At 44.1% G+C, this 24207-nt stretch overlaps 1 protein-coding gene across 1 annotated transcript in view; it reads right to left on the bottom strand.

Moving 5' to 3' along the window:
* Ccbe1 (collagen and calcium binding EGF domains 1) overlaps nt 1–24207 on the bottom strand; it is a 217228-nt gene that overhangs the window by 36084 nt on the left and 156937 nt on the right. The window lies entirely within an intron of this gene.

Genomic DNA, 24207 nt, shown 5'->3' with positions numbered 1-24207 from the left:
CTTATCTAAGCATTAAAAAAGAAACCCACAAATTCCCAAACAGTTTCTGCCATATGTATTTAACAGCAAAATGGAGAGATGACATAGGAAAGAACACTGAATTAACCAATGGGGTGTGATGGCACACACTCATAACTCTAGGACTTGGGAAGCTGAGGAAGTTGGATCTTGTATGAGTTCAAGGCCAACCTGGGCTACAAAGTGAGACACTATCTTAAAAAAATAGTGAATTAGTAAACTTATAAACAGTAATTATCCAACCTGACTGACTGGCAGAAAATAAACTCCATGACATCTTTGGAGGTTCTTTGTCAAATAACACTGTCAGCCCCCCCCTTTGTTAACCTATAGATCATTTGTGTATATATTATGGCTTCTGGTTTGGTTTTTTAAAAAATGGATTCCTGTGTGTGTGAACATGTGTGTCTATATGTCTTATGTTTGTGAACATGTATGTCTGAACATGTGTGTCTATATGCACTTATTGTGCTTTTCCTTTGTCGTTTTTTCTTGTTTAGATGTTTAGTCTAATTACAATTTGTTTGTTTTTATTTATTTTACTTTATTATGATTTCTTAGACACCTGTTTGTTTCCAAGGAGAGGCAGAAAGGGGGTGGATCCATATGAGAGGGTATGTAGGGAGGTAAAGAGGAAGGGAGGTAGGGAGGATATAGGAGGAGTAGAGGGAAGGGAAATGATAACCAGAATACATTGTATGAAAAAGTCTATTTTCAATAAAATAAAATAAAGATAATTTGTACAGTCTATAATATTGCTCAAGTCAACTCATATGATTTGTCTGCCTAGTGAATTACTGTTTGTGGGAGAAGCCTTAGCAAATCTCTTATAAAAACACAAGGCTTACAAAATGTTATTAAGTGTGTACTCTATAAATCTTTGTAAAGCTTATTTATTATTCACACAGTGTCCTGCCTGTGTGTATGCCTACAGGCCAGAAGAGGACACCCGATCTTATTACAGGTGATAGTGATGGGAATTGAACTCAGGACCTCTGGAAGAACACTCAATGCTCTTAACCTCTAAGCCTTCTCTTCAACTTGTAAAATGTACAAAAAGTTATACAAAAACATATTTGCAAGAGAATCTGAAATTGGGTTAAGTGTGGCATCTGTGGTGTCCCTCACAAGGAGGCAAGCCATCGTGGCTGTCTCTCTGCAGAAGCACACAAGGCAGCTGTCATTATGAAAACCAATGGTGGGTTAGAGCTGCTCTTCCAGAGGACCCGGGTTTGATTATCAGCATCTACATGGCAACTCATAACCCATAACTCCAGTTTCAGGGGATCCAATGCTCTTTTTTTGGCCTCAAAAGGCACCAACCATTCATGTGATATACAGAGAAGGATGCAGGTGAAACACGCATGCACACACATAGAAAGAAATAGTGTCAAGATAGTCTTGAAACAGATTTGAGCAAAAAGATAAAAGTTTACTCTCTATGCCTATTTTTTTCTGCCTGTCTTGTCCTCCTAAAATAGATAAACTTGACCCCTTCTTCAGTATATTTTTATAAAAGGAGACCAACTCCCCTCCCAACCAGCCAAACAACCTTACCATTGACTAGCATTGCATGTGTCACCTCCTGTCAGAACTGTTGAAATAAAGGCAGCGGGGCTGCGTCCTGCCACCCGGCTAGCTTTACCCGAAATAATTACACCGAAACTGTATTCTTTTAAACACCGCTTGGCCCATTTCTATCTAGCCTCTTCTAGGCTAGCTCTCGCACCTGGACTAGCCCATTTCTAATAATCTGCTGTAGCCCATGAGCTGGCTTACCAGGAATGATCTTAACATGCGTCTGCCTGGAGTGGGAGAATCATGGTGACTCACTGACTCAGCTTCTTTCTCCCAGCCTTCTGTTCTGTTTTCTCCACCCACCTATGTTTTAACCTATGAGGGCCAAGCAGTTTCTTTATTGCTTAACCAATGAAATCAACAGATTGATATATGACACTCCCACATCACAGAACCATGCACAGAGAGCTTGACACTAGAAGTAGGAATTTCTTTTTTCCCATAGCAAGGTCATGTGACTATGCCCTTCCCAGGGAGGGGCCCTAAGAAGAGTTAAATCCCTATCCTGACACAATACTAAAACATAGGCTTGTGATAACCCCTCCTCACTGTCCAGGAAGTTCCATCAAGTTAACACACTACCCCCAGGTTTAAGCAGCATGAAGATCACTGACTCAGGAGTGCTTGAGGACCACTGGCTCAAGTGGTAACCCTTGCCATGATGTAGTGGAAGCTAACTAAGAAGAGCTTACCTTGATTTTCATTCATTAAAGGAAGTGGGACTTTATACAAACAGCAAATGACCACTGTGCCAGAATGCTGTGGGACAATGGACTTGTACTCTGGAAAAATTGATCACTTGTACTGGTTTAATAAAATGCTGATTGGCCAGTAGCCGGGCAAGAAGTATAGGTGGGGCAACCAGAACAGAGAATTCTGGGAACAGGAAAGGCTCAGCCTGCAGTCATCACCCAGATACAGAGGAAGCAAGATGAGAGTGCCTCACTGATAAAAGGTACCAACCTATGTGGCTAAACAGACAAGAAGTATGGGCTAATTTAAGATGTAAGAGTTAACAAGAAGCCTGCACTAATAGGCCAACCAGTTTATACTTAACATAGGCCTCTGTGTGTTTCTTTGACTGAATGGCTGTGGGACTGGGTGGGACAGAAATCTATGTCAACACTGGAAGTGTTCCACAGTGATAGTTTACAGTATTGATCTGAAAGACATAATTAGACATAATTTCCCGATATCTCCCACTAAAATATCACACTCCGAGGGAAGCCCATGTGGAACACTTTGACGGTGATGACTGGAAGATCCACCTTTGATACTGCTATGGAGCTGAAACTCAGCCTAGTTTTCCACAGCGTAGAAAACAGTCCAAGATGCCTGCAACCAAAAGGAATGTCAGCCATATAGAAAGCTCATTACAACTTTATGGCTATTACCAACTGAGATACGTGTAGTCGCTCTTTAGAAAGCTGCTTGCTGTTTGACACTGAAGTGACGCATGAGTAGGTCGGGTGGAGGGGAAAACATACGTTTCTGATACTCAGATCTAACAGCATCTAAGCATGAGGTTTTATTATGCAAGTGCTACAACGTAGACACAGCTTCTCACATACTCTAAGACATTTGAAAGATCATAATAAATGGTACCATCCTCACTCTCAGCCTCTCTCTTCATTCACGATATTACACTTGGATATTGTCCACGTTTTGACCATTTGAAAGGCTCTGTACTGTGCAAACAGGTTTTTTTCTGATTTTGTTATTTCTTTTGAGAGAAGCAGGGAGGTGGTTTGTGGTTATGTGTATGTACACACACACACATACATGGAGACTAGAGGCTGACATCAAGATTGTAATTTATATATGCATGCATTTCTTTACAAACTAGGGTTTTAAAGAACTTGGGGCTCATGGATTGGGTCAAAACAGCTGGCCAGTGACCTCCAGGCATCTTCATGTCTCTGCCCCTCAGTGCCAGGGTGACAGAGGGACACTGTAATCTGAGCTTTTTCTTGGATAACCTTTGACAAGATGAAATGATGTCCAAGTGATCTGGTATGTTTCAGAAGGCTCGAGGAAAGTGCCGAGTCCCAGGATGAACACGTGCCACTTCCACACCAGCTTAACTAAGAACTAGCATGCACTTTGAGTTTTTCTTAAAGGCATCACTGAGTCCATCCAGCTCTCTGTTCCAGAAAAGAGGTGCTCAGATGTAAGCCACCTTCCTACATTTCCCAGAGTTCCTGGGAACTTATCATTATTTTGCATGTTAACTACCCACCAATCATAGTTTGCCATTTAAAAAATAAATGAAATATTCTCAAATAGAGGAAAATTAAACATGGGCTACACACATCATCCCATGCCCAAGATTTCTTACAACATAATTTACATGTAAAAAAGTTGAGGCAGCCCAAGTAAAATCTTGTCATGCAAGCCAGGCGCTTGTTAGAATAAACTCCAAACACCACTGTGCAGTTTTTATCGTTAAGAAAAACAAACTACGATGAAGAATGCTTGCAGGGACTCTGGGGAGACAGCCCTTCTTAATCCATTTCATGTGTTAGAGCTGGTTTCCAAACGAGGATGCTTTTCTCATTTCTTGGCAAGGGGAAGTGGTGATTAGATTGTTATTACATAGCAAGGGCAACATCTGCTAATCAAGACGGTCTAAAGATGGCTCCCCTGGGTGTCACTGGGAGTTAGCACATGCATAAAATTGTAAGTAAAATCTATACAGCCAGAATGATAGCCCATCAGTCAGGAGTGTGTGCACACGCACACACTCATACATTTGGAAGGGAAAAATGAAATTACAAGATGAAGATAAGTGAAGATAAGGCCATCAGGCTGTTTGCTGGTCATTACATTCGACTAGAACTTTTAGCAAAATCCAAGAATCAGAGGACCAGAAGGACCTTGAGAGTCAGTTGAGGCAGTAGACAAATATGTAAATCCTTAGTGTAGTTTCCCCAAGATCTGCCTGGGTTTTCTCTTATATAACTTCCCTACTCACGTACCAGATACACAGATTTTATACTTATTGAGAGATGTATGTTTTTGGCTATTTTATAGTCCTCAGTACCAGGCTTTACTTAGTCAATGCAGAACTAGTCTGGGGTCCAGGAATATTGACTTTACAATTCTGGCTCTGGTGTTTAATGAGCTAAGGATGGAACTTCGGGCTTGCTTCCTGTACTTGCTGGGTTTCAGCTTCCCTGTGGGAATACGTGGATACACGTTATTGGCCTCAGGGTACTACTACAGAGACTGTGCACAGTATCACGAAGGTGGCTGGCACAGGTCTGGGCTTGGGAGCCAAATAGTGTTTAGGGTGCAGCTTAAGCAATACAATAAGAAAACAGCAAAGGTAATTTCTCTCGGCTGCTCTCACCTGAAGCTCATCTTTCTCCCACTTTTTAAATTGGAAATAGATTTTCTTTCATACAATATATTCTGATTGTGGTTCTCCCCCCTCCATCTCCTCTCATTAGAACACAAACTGGCATCTAAATAACAACGCAACAACATTAATAAGACAAAATAAAAACCAACCAGAATGGGGAAAATAAAGCAGAGAAATCGAGAAACAAGAAAAAAGCACAAGAAACACACACAGATGCTGAGATATACACATTCGTACACACAAGCAAAAACCCACAGACACAAAATCAGAAACCATAATACATAAGCAAAAGATCTGAATTGCTAAAAAAAAAAAAAAAAAAAACAACAACTCTAAAAATACCACGGAGTTTGTTTTGTGTTGACCATCTACTGCTGGTCATGGGGTCAAGATTCAGCTTGAATACCAAGTGTGACTTCATTAGAGAAAACTAATTTTTTCTTTGTGAGTGGTTATCAGTTGGAGATATAGTCTGAGTTAGGGATGGTGGCTTGTGTCTACTTTCCCTCTTAGCCCTGGGCCCCATCTGACTTAGACCCATGCAGGCCCTGTGAATGCTGCCACAGTCTCTATGAGTTCATATGTGTGCCTGTCCTGTTGTGCTTTATTTCCCTGGCATCTTTCAACTCATTGGTGCTTCTTAATATCTTAAAGATTTTATTGTACAAGTCTTTCACTTGCCTAAAATTACCCCATGGTATTTTATTTATTGGTTGATGCTATTGTGAAAGGTGTTGTTTCCATGACTTCTCAGTCAATTTGTCATTTGCTTACAGTAGTTATGACTTTTTGGGTTAATTTTATATTCTACTACTTAGCTGTAGAAGCTTCCCAGTGGAGTTTTTAGGGTCATTTAGGTATATAATCATATCATCTGCAAATAAAGATACTTAGGTTTCTTCCATTCCTTTTTGTATTCCCTTGATCTCCTCCAGTTGTTTTATAGATGTAGCAAAGACTTCAAGCCCTGGATTGAATAAGTATATAGAGAGTGGACAACCTTGTCTTGTTCCTGATTTTAATGGAAATGCTTTGAGATTTTCTCCATTTAAATTGATGTTGACTCTGGGCTTGCTATAAGCTCTTTTATTATGCCTAGGTATGTCCCTTGTATTCCTAGTCTCTCAAGGACTTTTATCATGAAGGAATGTTGAATTTTGTCAAAGGCCTTTTCTGCCTTTAATGAGATGATCATGTGGTTATGTCTCTCAGTCTGTTTATATATTTAATCACCTTAATGGATTTACATATGTTGAGTCACCCCTGCATTTCTGGGATGAAGTCTATTTGGTCATGGTAGATGATCTTTTTGATGTGTTCTTGGATTCAGTTTGTAATTATTTTATTGAGATTTTTTTCATCTGTGTTAATAAGGAAAATTGCTCTGTGATTTTCTTTCTCTGTTGGGTCTTTATGTGGTTGAGTTATCAGGGTAATTGTAGCCTCATAAAAAGAATTGGCAATGTTCTTTCTTTTTCTATTTTCTGGAAAAATTTCAGAGCACTGGCATTAACTCCTCTTAGAAAGTCTGAAAGAATCCTGTGCTGAATCCTACTGGGCTTTTTTTTTTTGTCTTTTAATTATTGTTTCTGAAGGGTTATAAATCTGTCTAAACTGCTTATCTGATCTTGATTCAACCCTTTAGGTGATATATATCAAGATATTTACCCACTTCTTTTAGGGCTTCCAATTTGGTGGAGTACAGGATTTTAAAGTATATCCTTATGCTTCTCTAGACTGTTCTTAGATTCTAAGGATTCCTCAGGAAATAGAGACAGAGAAGGAAGACAGGCCCTTCAGGTGGTCTGCTCCAGGGCTGGGGAGGAGACTGGGGAACTGTGGTTATCAGGCAGGAAAGAGAATGAAGATCACCTACTTGATTCCCAGGACTAATAGCCAGCAGGTTCCCAGGTAGTGAGTACCTCTGGGTATTGGTGGCAGACCTTTCTGCCACTTCTTAAAGGTGGACACATTTCTTCTTCCAAAACCAAATGGTGTGGGAGAAAGAAACTTCTGATTTCATTTTGGTAGCAAAGGACAACTCTATCCCTCCACCCTGTTCTGTCACAAATTAACCCCAAGTAATAATAAGAAGTGAACCTGCAACTCCGCATCCCAAGGACTTTGGAGACCATTATCTCTCCACAGCACAGGGCAGAGATGATCTAACTGAGGAAAGGTTGAGACTGACGGTGGGCAGTGGGATACTTTCTAACCTACGTGGTTACAACAGAGAAACGTCACCCACTCCATCGAACCACAGCAAGATTTACAAGGATCACACCAGCTATGGAAGACAATTGAGGCCCGAAGACAGGCAAGGTGAGCTGACAGTCTTCGAAGTCTTATTCCTCTTCCTCCCAAATCCCAGGCAGTCTAATAGATATCCTTTGCCCACTCCTGGGAGAAGCATATCTGGTTTGGGAAACTGGACCCAGAAATTCAAGATTCTGGGGCAGTAAAGCAGAGAGCCAGTGGAAAGGCCCATCAGTAGATGATACTGTCCAGGCCTAGGATTTCCAAGTGTTAAAGAACTCCCTTAGCCTACAATTTCCCTACAAGGTGAGGGCCACACTGAAATGGCTCCAAATGGCAACAGAGCTAGGACTTCTTCACAGGTCTGTCCTAGATGAAGACAGGTGAGCCCCAAAACAAAACAGACAAAAGAAAGCAAAGCAAAGCAAAAAGCAAATCAACAACCCAAACCAAAATCACAACAAAACCTAAATACACACACAAAAAGCAAAAACACAAGAGTTTGCATAATTTATGGTCCTCCTGCTAACCAAGCTACAGTTTGCCTGAGAAGAAAGCATCCAAACAGATTCTTCCAGGGAGTGCGTGGATGAGGGCCCCTTGGGGCTCATTTTTAAGGGCTCTGTGTTTTCAAGTGGGTCTGAATTTCTCTGTAAAGTTCCCTCCAGCGAGGAATGTTTTCCTTTCCCCTTCTAAACTTTTCCTTCTGCTGAAATCTTTACTGCCCTGTGCCTAACTTTATGGGCGACCACAATTCCTTTCACACCAAAGCCCTGAGAACAGAAGCAAGTAAAATGATTCACTTCCCATCTGGGCGTGCTTGGTTCTGCCTTTGAACAGGATTTGACCATCAAGTGCTGCTCCCAAGCCAATGTCATAGGCCTGTATTTCATACTGCAACCCTTAAGCACAAACTCAAAACAAAACCAAGAAACGCCCCAACTTCCCCATCTACACGTCTATTTTGTTAAGCTTATTATTACAAGTCTTGCCAACAAAAATATGAGAATTGTAATGAACTTGGTGGTATGTGCACAGCTAATGGTCAAGATCAAACGAGGACAATGCTACGGTGGCTCCTAAGAAAAGTAAACAGTTACCTTAGGTCCTAGCCACGCCTCTTCAAGAGGACAGGAAGCACTCACTTCAAGCAGATATTGTACAACAGTGCTCATGGCAGTGTCAGTCCCAATGTCCCAAAGATATGAACCTGGATGTCCACTGATGAGAAGATAAACAAACTGTCACACACACGCGCACACACACACACACACACAGAGAGAGAGAGAGAGAGAGAGAGAGAGAGAGAGAGAGAGAGAGAGAGAGAGAGAAAGAGAGAAAGAAAGAGAGAGAGGAAGAGACAGAGAGAAAAGGAGGGAGGGAGAAGGGGGCAGGAGAACCATTCAGTCTTAATAAACATATCCCAACATAGTATAACGTGGATAAACTTTGAAGACGTTACTCTAAGTGAAAGGAAAAACAGGGCTTGATCCTATTCAACCAATGAATGGAATCAGTGTGGTCAAGTTCTACCGTACTCCCTTTCTACAGGGACAGAAACCCAAATTTCAGCTAGGTTTGTAAACTGTCAGTTGGAAGCCTGATTTTGTTAGATATTTTATTACAGCGAGAGAATTTACACTGAGTGGTGGGTAAATAATACCCAAGGGAGCTGACTCCAAGACTGAGCAGTTATCAAGAGAGCCAAGGACACCTGACAGTGTTGTGCAGGAGGAAAAAAATTCATCTTGTGTAATTTATTATTTTTGGTTTTGGTTCCTGGGACATAACACACATTCAAAGCCAAAATGACAGAACAAATTGGATCCGCGGGAGAAAGGCTACCGAAAATGCAAGGTCCGTAAGCAGAAAGGGCCCAAAGAACACGCAGCCTTTGTTTTGCTCCAGAAATAAATTGCATGGGGCCCTTGAACCTAACAAACTGCTGATCCTTGAAATGCCAATGTCTGGAGCCTTCCTTGTAAGTTAACCCAAACCTGAATGATGCTCAGCTTTGACGGGGCTATGCTCTTTCCTTTCATCACACGGAGGGTTGAGTTCCCTTGGCGCCCACGCCCCTTTTCCGTACTTTTCCACCTAAATGGGGCATTTCCACATAGATCTCAGCACAAGAATGTGCAGACACAATTTGCTCATTCAAGCTGCTGCCCACGAGTTGGTCACTTGGGAATGAGGAAGTCTGAAAAGAGGACAGATCAAGACCTCATTTTGTAGGTTAGGTCGCTGTGACATGCCATGCCCTACATCACACATGCATACAACTCTGCAGGAAAACAAAAGACATCTGACGTTAAGCCACTGGAGGGAGGATTTCATCCCAAAGCAGGATTTCTTCTTTCAAATTACACATGGGAGCAGACACTTATTTAACTCAAAGTCTGAACTTTCTAACCAATAACTTAGTATCGGAGTCAAACATTGAAGAGTAGGGGCTAAAGAGATGGCTCAGCAGTTAAGAGTTAAGCAGTCCTCTGGCTACTTTTCCAGAGGACCTGGGCTCAGTTTCTAGAACCCACATGGCTTTGCTCACAGAGGCCTATAAACGCCAGTTCAGGGAATCTGACGCCCTCTTCTGGCTTCCTCAGGCACTGTATGCACACGGTACACAGACACACATCCAGGCACTCATAGACATAAAAATAAAATTTCAATTTCTTTTCAAAAATTGAAGAGCATTTCAAAACTCAAAGTGTTCAATTAATTCAACCAACACTTCATTGAGATCTTACTATATGGCACGCTATGGATTTTTCCATGGATTATTTAAATCCCACAACCGTTCCTTACAGTTGTGAAAGCAGGCCTATGGCCCCTATCACTAGCTGAGTTGGGATAAGAACGAAAGCTTCTGGAGACCAGAGGCCGCCCTTGCCATGAACAAGTAGCACAGGCGACAGAGAGATGAATACGATTGGGAATTGGTCCTCGGTGACAATCACTGTGTGTCTCTAGGGATGACACAAGCATCATGGAAGTCAGAACTCAGGAAGGGCATACACTCCATTTCAGGAGCCAGAGAAACACAGGTATGTTGTCATTATGGCCACCTCAGAATGGCATGCCAGGATCCATGGCAGAGGCCTCCTTAGAGAGGCTATACATGGCAATCAGGGTAACACACTAACCACCAGCCTCACTACTAGTTTGCTTGAACTCAGTAGTTTCTCAGCCGTTCTTGTTGAAGCCAGCAGTATATTGACCACTGCATTGGATTAGTGGAGAAACGTTGGTACTGATTTCTGTATTAGCTGGACTAGTTTACATTTCCACCATCGCTGTATAAACATACAGTACCTTTCCACTTCTAAAAGAATCCAGGTTCCATGAAAGTTGGTGCATAATTTATTAAGAAGGGAGGGGACAGCCCTTGTCTTTTCTGAGTCAGTTTTGGAGGTAGGTAGCTGTGATAATTACACACATACACACACACACACACTCTATATATATGTATGTGTGTATATATATGTATACACACACACACACACACACACACACACATATATATTGGCGGCCACATGACTACAAGCTAATGTCATCTGGGAAGAGGGAATGTCCATTGAGAAAATGACCCCTCTACCAGATTGGCCCATAGGGAAGCCAGGGTGGCATTACCTTGATTAACTTTTGATGTAGAAGGATCCAGCCCACTGTGGGTGGTGCTACCCCTAGGCTGGTAGTCTTAAGTTATATAAGAAAGCTGAGCAAGTCATGATTAATAAGCCCCTACGCAGTGTTCCTCCAGGGACTCTGAGTTCCTGCCTCCAGGTTTCTTCCTTTGACTTTCTTCAGGGATGGACTGTATCTGGAATATATAAGACAAATAAACCCTCCTCTGCCTTTGTAGCTTTTGGTCATGGTGTTTAATCACAGAAATGGAAAGCTAAGCAGGACAGTAGGTTTCTAGTGAGTGCTTTACCTACCACTTTTCTGGCCTCCATGAGCCCTAAGAGGGCAGAGACTGAATCCCAACTGTGCCAAGCACTCGTCCCCCTGTCTGAATGGTCCCGGATGGATGCTCCCAACTGTGCCAAGCACTCATCCCAGTGTCTGAACAGTCACAGATGCTCTGCCTGTTCTCACCGAGTTAAAGTTGGCTGGAATTCTTTCTTTTGGAAGCAACCTTAGATACTATTTATAAAAAGAGACTTGATGGCTTTCTCTCCTCTTCCTCTCCTCCCCCCACCCCTCATTTTATCTCTCCTGGTCTCCTGTGGGCTCTCACTTTTCCTTCCTTCCTCCATTTTCCGTGTTACAGAGAATAAAAGGAATTAAGGACTGGCAGAGGTAAAGGACTGACTCAAAGTTGCCTGGCAATGGTATAACCTCAGCATTGCTCCTTGTAGGAAACACTGACAAATAGATCGTTCTACCATCTTCTGCCCCATGGGGATAAGAACATTCCACTTTATCTGGGGTGAATACCATCCACGCTGCTGTTTTTGATGAAGAATTGGAGCTGACATACTGCAGGCAAGCCGTCCGATGTTACAGTGATGCAGCTGGACCCAGAATTTAGGGCTGTTTGGCAAGGAGGCTACTTTATCAAGGCTACAAAGCCGCCTCAGGACATTTATGCTGTACTCCTGTTCATAATAACATCTATTCTTGGACTGATGACTGAATCAAGCCCATTAACAAGTAAAATTGGCGGTGTTGTGTGCCATCATGGCTACAGGGAATTTTTAAGACTGGCTTGGCCAGTAGTCAGCTGTGGATAAAGGAGAGGCTCATAGGGTCCTACCAGTTACTGTTGAACAGTGGGTACAACTAACTAACAGCAGCTAACAGATCCTAAGAGACAGAAAGGCATAGTATCTGGTTGGGTACCAACCAATGATTCTACCAGTCTTTATTGGATAACGTGAAACTCACAGCCAAAGAGACAGTCAAGGTTAAACTCAGTGGGACAGAAAACAAAGAGTCATGAATACTGAGAGAGATTTGTAGGGAAGAAGTGGGGCTGGCACAGGGGGCAGGAAGATAAGAGAGGGCATGAGTGGGGGGGGAACAAAATCTATTATATACATGTATGAAATTATCAAAGAACAAAATTTATTAATGAGAAAACTAAAGTGGACAGTTCCTGAGGTCTCCAAATGCATGCATATACACATGCACCTGTATGTGTACATGTACATACACGTAGACACACACACAACCACACACATACACACAACCACACACACACAGGGGTGACTGGGGAGAAGATCAGGCCACCGACAGATACCTCAGAGAAATGCAGAAAGATCCTATACAATGGACAACATCATAAATATTTATCAACATAAACCTTAAAGATCAGAAAATGCTCAAGATGCCAAAACACACCCGATCAACAGTTCTCAAAGGATAGGGCCGGCTGACTCCTTTGCCACGCGTACAGCACCGCCTGGGATAGACAGTTCCAGAAGCAGAGCTGAGCTCAGGCAGTGGAAAAGGGGTCCCAAGTGGGCAGACGGAGTCAACGTCCCAAGAGAAGGGGTGAGGAAGAGAAGAACCTGGTATAGGTGAGAGAGATTAGAGCAGTCGAGCTGAAGAAGGCCTCTCTCCTGGTATCCTGACCCAAACTCCCTTCTTTCCTGTCATTCATCTCATCCCTGTCACTTGCCACTAAGATTGTGCTCTTTTCCAGCTAGCCTAGTAACATATAAAAGACCCCATTTGGAGAAGTAGCTGTAAAAGGTCTTTTGACTTGGGGATTCAGTCCAGGTGGGCTTCAGGGAGTTATGTTTTATCTACGTTATTTTTTTTTTTAATCGTGGACAGAAGTCACACAGAAAGTTCAGACAGAAGCCTCCCTGAGCATACAGAAACTTCAGTTCTACTAAGATCTGTTGGGTGTCCAGGTGTTTTATAGCATTAATGAATTATTTACGCATGGCCTTGAGAAAGTCTTGGAGTCATAATCAACACAAGATCCCGTCTGTACCAAGCAGAGCAAGGAGAAGAGTCAGAGAACATGCTTTGGAAACGTGAGCCTGCTTTAGGCAATGCGGAAGTTCTTTTATTCCTAATGCAGAACTTCCATGCGTGTTCACTGGCAATGCCTTGTTATTCTGTCTTCTACTTGGCCTCCCCTGCAGCTGTCTCCAGCCAAAGCAATACTCCTGTGGGCTCCATGGGAAAAGGAACACTATCACTAGTAAACAACGGGTTTGCTTAACAGAGTTGGCCAGTTTTGTATTATTAGCATCTTGCCTCCCCTAGATATCTGAAATGCTTTTCCATCTGGTCTTCTGGGGTATCCTATGGCCAAGTGACCCCTAACCTTGGCGAGAACAGTGTTGCTTTCCCAACCTACGTATGGCATTTAAGACAAAGAGCAAATGGTGCCATGTGATTGATGATTCAAAGACATGTGTAGCCTTGGAAACCGACCATGATGGGCTCGGTCTTCACCCTTGAATTCCAAACAGTGCCAACAAGCCCACTGATAGACATGCCCATCATTAAATGCTAAGAAACAACCAAGCAAGAGTCGATGGAGAGAACTAGACACTAGAATAACCAAAACTTTACATTACCAGTTAATAGGATGGTTCCAACTCAGGGGCATAACTTATGCTCTGGGCACTATAATAAGATAAAGAATGCCAAATACTGAGGTTTTCAGCACCCTGCCCCCATCCCAGTCTCAAACATTGTGGTGACAGTGATGTTTGTGGGGCAGGCAGGAAAGGTACATTCTGCTGTGTGATTAAGAGCACTAGATAAACACTGTCCTCTGTCAGATAAACAGTGGTCCGTTGTGCCTGAGGTGCCACTTCAACACTGGAAAGATCCTGAGATCCCTTGGGGGCTGGAAGTCTGCTGGGCAGTGTGGGCCCAGGTACATACAACAAACAAAAGCCTTTTAATGGAGCCATGGTTGTGTTAGAGACTTCCCTTTTGGAGCAAGACCTTCAGACAAGCATGGAAAAAACTATCAGTGTGTGTGTGTGTGAGAGAGAGAGAGAGAGAGAAAGAGAGAGAAAGAGAGAGAGAGAGAGAGAGAGAGAGAGAGACAGAGAGAGAGAGAGAGAGAGAGAGAGAGAGAGAGAGAGAGAGAGAGAGAGAGAGAGAGATCCATGGACCATTCCTACATGAGTTAGTTCTATAAGTCAGGGCTTAGGCCCCACCTCCACCCCCACTGGAGGCTACCGGAGTGAACAGATAATTCACAGGAAAAGTCATAACACTATGCTAAGGACCACCTAGACCACACACAGGCCCAAGGATGCCCTAATGAAGCCAACCAGAATCAGGTTCTGTTTTGAAATTGTGTTGAAGGGTCACATACTAAGCCTCTGGTATCAGCAGAATGTCACCTTGCAGAGCCTCACAGACCTGTGAAATGGCCATTTTCCTCTTTGTAACTTAGCTCTGAGAGGTCACTGTGGGCACTCTCTGGGCTGGAACAAGCATTTCTTAAGCTACCCAACACTGAGAGCTGGGCTATGATGCTTTAGACTCCAGGCCTTGTGCAGTGCTTTCTTCAGCCCCAGCCTGACCCCAGCTGTGCTCCACATCAGTATCTTACACTCTTGCCAACTCCCTGTGGGACCCAGGAAGGTGGTTTGCTTTTATAACAGGTAAGAGTCCGACCGGGGTTACCCTGGGATTCAGGCAACCGACAGCTCCAAGCAAACCATCGCCCTATCTGCAGTTAAGATGTCAAGAGAGCACCGTGCTGTGTCTCTGGTTATCTCCTGCTTCCAATTAAGAGGGCTTCAGCCAGATTCCTTCGTGTGGCTCTCGGGCCCCAGCCTTGTAAATGGCACACTTTCAATTATTTATCTAAACAAAGGGGAGCCAGAGGGCAGCTGGCAGCGGCAAACACATGCCCCGTGCACTTGAACTGGACTCGCAGCCTTGGAATTCTTCAGCTTACATGACTTGGCATTGTGGGTTGAATTTCCTCTAGGGGAGGGGGTGAAAGGCCCATTAGGGACAAAGCCATAAATTCCATTTTCGAAAGGGAAGGCGTGCCAGAGAGGAGCTATACAAACGCCATGCCGGTCCACTGGTGGTGATTTGGTTGCTAGGATGCCGAAATCAAACAGTCTTAACTCTCTGGCAGGGAGGAAGGGCTGCTGAAGCCATTCCAGTTTCAAGCTGTCTCTTCCATCAGAGGACACATAACATTCTACGTCCCCCATGAAATAACAAATTCCCTTACGAAGGGACGGAGACCTCCAAACAGTTCCGCAAAGGCAGCAAAACGAGAGGCTGTCTCATATAGACTGGCTCCAGGTTCCTTTAGGCTAATGCCCTGCCCTGCTTTCCCTCTCTGTAGGAAATGGGTTGTGCCTATTCCGTTGAGGGACCAGCTTATGGTGAAGCGGTGACACCATCCACTCAGCTGTCGGTACAGATGGTAGCAGTGACATGGTAAATCTGAACAGCATGAATGGAAATTGAGTTCCCACACACATACCATCAAGTGTCAATGGCAGTAAGGGCACCAGAAAGAAAACTTGGAAGTCAGGGTACCTGGGGAGAAGGCACCAGAGACAGTTTTGTTCTTCCCTGAGTGAGGGCTATGAGCTCACTCTCGCTGTCAGTACACCAGGCAGGAGGATAGTGCCGTGGAAGGGCATTCCAGCAGGAAACCGAGGTTTGTAGAGGTTGAGCACCTTGGCCAGCTCATGTAACCAGCAAGTGACTGGATTGGAATTATGCCCAGGTATCTGACTCCAAAGCCTATATTATCCTATAACATAAACCTATGCTGGCACTGACCTCTGGACATGATTCTGCCGCCTTCCACCATCTCTGCTACTGGTTTTCTCAGTACAGACCTTAAAATCTCCCTTTTCAGAGCCTCCTAATTGATCTTCCTGCTGCCAGGCTTAGTCTCTACTTTGTCAAGTGCAAACATTTTACACGCACACACATGCATACACATGCGTGCACGCATATGCACACACCCTATGCAATATAATCTTTCCACTCCCATTGTCCAAAAGTCACATTGGAATCTCTTACAGAGTGGAAGTGGCCCACTCCACTCTTTCGGGCTTTTCTCCGTCCTCCCTTGCTTTGATGCAGTCACATCAATTACCCCAACGATAGCTCCCTATTGGCCGGAGGGCCTCATCCACACCCCCTACTGTCTGTTTCCTGGTCCAAGCCAGAGATGCCCTCTGTAAAACATTTTCTCTTTCCTCCTTCAGATATCTTTGGTTGACACATTCATCTGCCAATGTGGGCCATAGGCTTTTAGAAGGCATGGGTCTCTTTGTGTTCATCTCAGCATCTTCCTCCGGACCTGGCAGAAGTAAGTACTAAACATATCTTAGACTTCCAAGCCCTTTACGCTCTGACTAAGCAAGATCCCATGGGTGGAAAAAAATTACCAAGATCATTGAGTTTTTGACAACGAAATATATATGTGTAGGGCCTTGTTGTAACCGACCTAAATAATTCTATACTAGAATTCTTGGCTTTTATGGATTTCTGGACTAATTCCAAGAAACTAGATTTAAGTAATTAGATTCTAGCTCTATGCATGTTTTCTTGATTTTGTAATCTAGTTTTATAAAAAGTATTTTCCTCAGCAGAACTCAGCCATTATTGATAGCAGTATCTGACCCTAGAATATCTACTTTTTTCTTAGCCTGAAAACAATTTTCTTAATTAAGGGTTTTACTATTCCTTTCCTCACTTACTTAAAGACTGGGAGTCTCAATTATGTTGATTAGCAAATTAAAGCAGGTGTGTTTTAGAAGTACCCTTAGGCAAACTCCAGGGAAAGTTCTCTCCACTGACAACCTGCTGGAGGCTAAACCCCCCTGCCCCTCCAGTCCCTCCTCCCACTCTGAGGTCTTCTTTCGTTCTCTAAGCCATGAAAAACTGTGACATCCTCCCCTCTTACACCACTACAGCACTTGCTGTCTGTGGCATTGTGGCTGTGTAAAAGTTATGTAGCAAATCACAGCAGAAAGGTCACGGTTAGGGAAGTGAAGCCCTGGGCTCCCTGCTTGCTTGTAGCAGGAATGCCTCCTGGGACACTGGGAGGCCGACGCACTTCTCCGGGTCATTTCCTCATTGCAGAACGAGAGGGCTACATTGGCGGAGTGAGAGCCGCTCTGCATTCTGCCAGCTCTCGATGTATGAAAAATGCCAGATTATCCTGATAATGCCTGGCAGCTGGCCAGCGGGATGGAAGGAGAAGTGGGAAAGCAGAGAACTCTGGGACACATTCAAACTCCCCGCAGCTGAAAACAATGGCTTGGCGGCCAGGTCCCTCTTCATTTTCCCAGGGTTCCACATGATGACATCTTCAAACTAAACATGAAACCCGGAGATAGCCCCGAAGGATAAGCGGGGCTCTTGCTGGGCCTGATGCCATGCGCTGGATTAGCTATGCTATCAAGTGTTTATCCTAAACTTGAGTGATCACAATGGCGTACAAGACACAGAACCGCACTCACAGGAAAAACTGCTTCGACATTCCTTTCGGTCACGATCAAGGAGTGTGAACACAGGCATCCTGCTTTAGATTAGCCACTGTGCACCCGTCCCTGAACGTGAAAAAAGAGACATACGAATCTGATTTGGCAAGAGAAAGGGGGACTCGGAGAACCAGCACTTTTCTTACTAACTTACCCCATTTCATATCTCCTAAACTAATTAATAAAGGAATGCTAAGATGAAAACAAAAGAGTCATTCAGAATGAAAGAGAAATACTAGTAGAAATTTGGGCCGAAGAGATCTTCAGCTGCAGAGCACTAGACTTAAGACTAACTCTCCTGGATACCAAGCCCCCAAAGGGAGATGAATTCATTTCCATGCAGGTTTTACCTATGAGTTAAGACATTATTTTTTTTTTAAAAGCAAACAAACCAAAAAGCATGTTTACCAGTGTGAATCCTAATCCAAGACAGGGGGCAAAGTGAGATTAGGATAATTCATGGAGGGATTGCTTGCACAGAGACTAAACTGTAAGTGCTTGGGTTGGGGGTAGTGGTGTAGAGGAATGACGAGCGAGGTCAAAGGCAAACCCTTGGAGCCAGGCACAGCAGAAATATGAAGATTGAATGGCATTCACTTCCAAAAATTCTTGTCCACCAAAAAACCTCAGACTATGCTCTTACTGTGAAATGAGGTCTCTGAAGAGGCAAATAAGGGGTGAGGTGAGATCATTCTAGATCTAATAACTGCGTTTGAGTGAGAGGCCAGAAGGTGGAAAGAAGGTAGACATGTAAATATGGAGGCAGAGACAGAAGTGAGTTACTGACATGTCAGAAACACTAGGGATTGTTGCACCAGCAGCAGCAAGTGAGGGGTGGTAAAGGAGAGTCCCTCCCTCAAGGTCTCCAGGAGGACTTAACCTTCCTGACATCCGGATCTCAGATGTCTGGTCTCCCAGAGTGCAACCGTGTCCATGTCTGATGTCCTAAGAAGTCACTCAGTCCATGGCTGCTGCTCATGAAACTCAAGAAAACTAAGATACCCCCCCCACACACACACTTCCTAAAAAGGTAAAGAGGAACAGACAACAATCCCAGCGTGAGAGCACGTGGTGAGTTGCCAACTTTAGCTGGAGAAGTGACCTTCAATGAAAGAGCCATACACATGCATACAGAGTCAGTAAGCATCAACCCTTTGCCCTTCAAGATGGCTAGGCATCTTGAGGCAGTTCCCATGACAGGCAGACTGATGATCCAACTTATAGTCATCATCTCTGAGAAGGGGAAGCTGGGAACCAAAAACCTACATCTCTGCTGTCAGTAAAGTGGTTACTACTGCCCCAGATACAAGCGAAAGTTAGCATAAGCCAGTCTCCCAAGTCAGGTCCACTCCTCCTCAACTCCTTTTTAATTGAGGTTTGCTCAATTCTAGCCTCTGAGTTGTGTGTGTGTGTGTGTGTGTGTGTGTGTGTGTGTGTGTGTGAGAGAGAGAGAGAGAGAGAGAGAGAGAGAGAGAGAGAGAGAGAGAGAGCGCATACGTGCGCAGGCAGCCTTCACTGTGGCATTTACTGGAATTTCTGATTCCAGAACCCGCATCCTTAGTCTGATCTCCTACTCCAGTCCAAGTCCATTTTCCAGTGACCCCAGGAAATCATCACCAAGGGATCTCAGAAACCGTTCAAAGTCAAAACATCTGAAAAGGAGCCATCTGTGTTTTTCCAAAACCAACATCTTCTGAGTTGCTTGTCTTGTTTCTCTAAACTGTCTTGGCTTACATCCCGATTCACTCACTGTTTCCGAATGTCAAGGCCTGTCAGCAGCCATATGCTTCTCCCTGCTTCTATTTCTGTCTGACCAGCCTTGCTCATAGCCAGGCCATAGCCACATTCACCTGAATAATGGCCAGTGAGCTCTAGTGATGGCCACAGTCCTGGTCCCACGTCACTGTGGCCAAGGCTATCCTCTTGTTCTGTTTCCTCCATGGCCCTACCTCATGTCCTCTGTATGAACCCTAACTCTCTCCCTGGTTTCTGAGGATCTTTATATTCCAACTCCATGCTACTTGTCCAGCATATTTCCCCATGTATATCAATGTGAACGTCCTCTGAGCACACTACAGTCATTTGAGATCCATTCATCATGTGATGCAGCTCCCTGGACTTCAGAGACCAGGGTCTACCACAAATCCAGCCACACCGAATGCACTCTTACCATTATATATGTGTGGCCAGAATTCCCCTTGTGATACTACTAGTTATCAAACCCTTAGGCCTTTCTTTATGCCTTCTATATAAGACTAATTCAGGGTAAAAAGGTTGTAGTGATGAGTGTTTCTGTGGGACAAAGAAACATTCCAGCACCGTGACAAGAACTTGGGCACTGAGGCAGGCAGCCCCGGCTAGAATCCCACCATGGAGGACACACTGGGATTGAGACACTTCAAGGAAGGTTGCTTACACAGAGACTATTTTACTAATCTGTGGAAACAGAGAGTGACAAGAAATTCAAGAGACACCCCCCCCCCCCCAAGGACCACATCTCTCTTACGGACCCAATTCTTCCAGATAGAATGAAGTCAAATTTAAATTACAGGTGGCCCAGATCGGAGCAGTGGCCTGCTAGAAGACACCAAACAATCATCTTCATGATTTGCTTTGTCTGCTTCAGGTCCGGGGACAAGCAGAAACAAACTTCCATGGCACAGGTTTTATTTTTTGTGAATTCAACTAGAATTGGTGTTTTTGTAATGCACAAATTGTTCCCTGCTCTCTATTACAGACTGTCCACAATAGATATGGACGGTTACATGATTTCCATATGTGTCAGTTTAGTCTACGGCCTCTTGTAGATGGCCTAGCCATTAAAGTCAAAAGCAAACCTGAAGGATTTCTCTATGAAGAATCAACTAGGGATGAAAATCAAAGGCTTATATGTTGTGGCCGGGAAGGACAATTATCTATCTGTTCTAGGATGTTAGAGGGGCCACCTATACGCCAATTGCTACCATCAGCAGGCGAAATAAGATCCCAGCAATGCTATCTTTATTCTTACAGTGCATTCATAGACTTGGGACCAATACTAATGAAAGGCTAACATTTCTATTTTGAATGTAATTAATACCAGAAGACAGGATAAAAAGGCAAAACAACAGAGAATTTTTTTTCTTTAACCAGAAATTCTCATAAGCACACACTGAAACAATGAGCTTTTGGACCCATTTTGAAGCTAGCACATTTCCGAAGCTCACAGCAGCACACGGCACGAGACAGAGGCTTCAACGCTCAGTGGAAATGCGTCATTCATATGGGAAGGAATTAAAAGCAATCATATCCCAGTGCTTTTTATTATTTTTCCTGGATCCAGGTAGATTTTCCTGTCTAAAACTTTTTAGATGGGATTAATTGGTTGACTGAATACAATTTCTTCTGGGAGAGACACGGAGTAATAATTAAAGTGAGCCATCATGTTCTCAAAGGGATGGGGTGAGGGTGGTTTAAGGGGAAGGCTGGGAGAGGGAAAGACTGCAGCTCTTGGACCAGGATGCTAGGGCTGTCAGAGGCAGGAAGCTAACCAAGAAGCCAGCGGCATCCACAGTCCAGGCCAGGGTGATGCGGGGAGAGCCAATTCTGAAATATGAGTCCTCATTACTGTAGAATCCAAATGCTGCTGACACTGAGAAGCCCAGCATAGCAAGCATCCTTTTCTTTAACCTTGAAGGACGCTGGGGTCTGCTCTGCAGGACCAACTGCTACTGCTCTACAAAAGCTGGTGAATGCTGGACTGGCTCCACGTTTGCCCAGTGGATGAGCTCTCAGTGGGTGGCAGTTTGGGGAGTTCCACTTCACCTCGCTGCGTGTACTGTGGAGGACACTATGGTGTCTCATTAGATCTCAAGCCACCTTTGATGATAAGATGAACCACAAGTGTGCCTAATAGGTTTCGTAAGTTGCCAATTAGTGGTTGATTTTCGCTGAAGTTCTAAAGTCATTCTTTCGATCTTTCATAGGTCATTATATCACAAGAAATATGTGTATACACAGACACGTGCAGGGATGTAAAAGAGATTGACCGACAGTGTCTTCTGCTTTATTTTGAGACAGTGTGCTCACTATGTTACCCCTCGTTGGCCTGGTGGTGCTTACTATGTAGATCTGCCTGCTTCTTCCTTCCTCGGGCTGGGATTAAAGCTAAGAGAGTCTCAGAAAGCTTTTACGTATAGAACATGACTTTGTGGGCACCCAGAATGGGCCTGTGACTCCTCCTGGAAGAATGCTATTGAAGATGTCAACTTTGTCCCTTCTCTGTGACTAATGTTGTCACAAGAGTGCTTTACTGCACCCCCAGGACTTTTTACCTGGCAGCTGAGATCCTGATTGCAGTTGGTTGTTTTTGTTTTGCTCTTTTGGCTCTTTGGAAGCCCACCACCCAGCTCCCAAATAAATCACACAAGGAGACTTTTTCTTGCTTATGAAAGCCCAGTCTTAGCGTGGCTTGTTTCCTGCCAGTTTTTCTTAACTTATCCTGTCTACCTTTTGCCTTTAGGTATTTTTCCTTTTCCTATGTCTGTATATTGATTTTTTCCTTCTTATTCCATGTCTGGCTGTGTGACTGACCCCTGGAGTCCTCCTCTCTCCTTCTGCTCCTCATCTTTCTCTTCCCAGATCAGATAGCTCCTCCTTTTTATTGACTCTGCCTGCCAGCTCCACCTGTCCTTTCTCCTGCCTTGCTATTGGCTGTTCAGCTCTTTACTAGACCCATCAGGTGTTTTAGACAGGCAAAGCAACACAGTTTCACAGAGTTAAACAAATGCAACCTGAAAGAACGCGTCACATGTTTGCATCATTAAACAAATGTTCCATAGCATAAACGAACATAACACACCTTTAACCAATACTCTACAACATCTGATGATAGTTTTGATGTTTCTATATTCACTGTTCGTACAGGTGCAGGCCATGCAAACTGTGTACCAACTGATATTTTCTGACAGCAATTGCATAGATATTGCAATGCAAACGACTTCATGTCTGAGAAGTGACGACAGCTAAGAATAAAGATAAACATCAAGGTTTAGTTCTAGGGAACTTGACCTTTTTTCATAGCTCCTTCAGGCACAGCTCCTTTTCCTCAGCACAGCATAGTACAGAAGTCCTTCCTCGTCTATGAGAGGACCCCATCCTTGAAAGGATCCACCCACGACTGGGCCAGAGCAATGGAACTGATTAGGAGTTTTGAAATAAGAGACTGGTGTCGCCCATCAGCCATGGAGAACTAAGATGAGCACTGGGTGGCTGGATGGTTCAGGTAGAGAAAAAAGGCAGAATGGAATAGACCCATACAGAAGCCACAAGAAGGCAGGTGATGTGGGATGGCCCTCTGTATGCTGTGAATATGTTTTATTACCATTGGTTAATAAAGAGGCTGCTTTGGCCTATGGAAAGGCAGAATATAGGTAGGCGGGAATCCGAGCAGAGGAAAAGGGAGAAGGCAGAGTTGGGGAGATGCCAGCAGCTGCTGGAGGAGTAAGACGGCAGAGTATTACCAGTAAGCCAGGGGGCACGTGGCAATACATAGATGACTAGAAATGGGTTAATTTATATGTAGAGCTAGCCAGTAAGAAGCCCGAGCCATAGGTCAAACAGTTTGCAATTAAGATTAAGCCTCAGAGTGGTTATTTGGGATCTGGGGGCTGAGAGAGAAACTTCTAGTTACAGGCGGGTATTTAAGGAGACAGAAAAATTTATCTTAGTTCTTGATTCTGGCTCCCACGAGGCCCGCATGTACATTTTCTGTCTTTGGGTTTGGTGATTACTTTGAAGCCTCCCAGTAAACCCCCATTTTCACCCAAGGGAAGAATACTGGGATTATACTGTAGGAACAAGAGACAGCTGCGGGAGCTGGAACCCTTCCAACTTCATCGCTCAGAAGGACAGAACTCAGGAGCACCCTGGGCTTGTTCATATAATCATGGCAGATCTGGCACAGGTAAACAAGAGTCCTGAGCCTTCAGCCCACAGCAGAGTTACCCTGACCCAGAAACTTGCCAGAACTCTGTTCATGGAAACACCGTACTTTTTGAGGTAAGTTCAAGTTGGTCTGTGGGAGAAGGAGAAGTCTGTATTATTGAGAAATAATAACCCTGGATGGCGGAGGGAAAGCCACCTCAAAGTTCACAGGAGATAAAGGCTGAGAACACAGGCAGCCATTTCTTCACTTCTGTCCACACCCTATCCCACAGGCAGAGCCAAGAGGCAGAGCTGTCAGGGTTTAGGGCTTTCCCAAATGAAAACCACTCTCCCCTTTGTGACAGAAGTTTCAGGGGAAAAAAGGTTAAAGAGGAGGAAGACAAGAGCTGAGGAGATGGCTCAGATGGTGAAGTGATTGCTACATAGATGGAAGGCTCTAAGTTTGATCCCCAGAACTCACATAACAAGCCCAATGTTGTGGTGTTCTTGCAATACCAGGACTGGAAAGATAGGAGGAGATGCTGGCCTTAAGGGCTAGCCAGCCTAATCTAAGGTGTGAGTCCCAGGTCTCATGGAAAGATGCTCTCCAAACAAGGGTGACATCTCCCA

The sequence above is a fragment of the Microtus pennsylvanicus genome, chromosome 4, assembly GCF_037038515.1.
Source record: "Microtus pennsylvanicus isolate mMicPen1 chromosome 4, mMicPen1.hap1, whole genome shotgun sequence".
Taxonomy (NCBI): domain Eukaryota; kingdom Metazoa; phylum Chordata; class Mammalia; order Rodentia; family Cricetidae; genus Microtus; species Microtus pennsylvanicus.
Note: the sequence above shows the minus strand (reverse complement) of the source record. Positions and strands in the feature narration are given on the sequence as shown.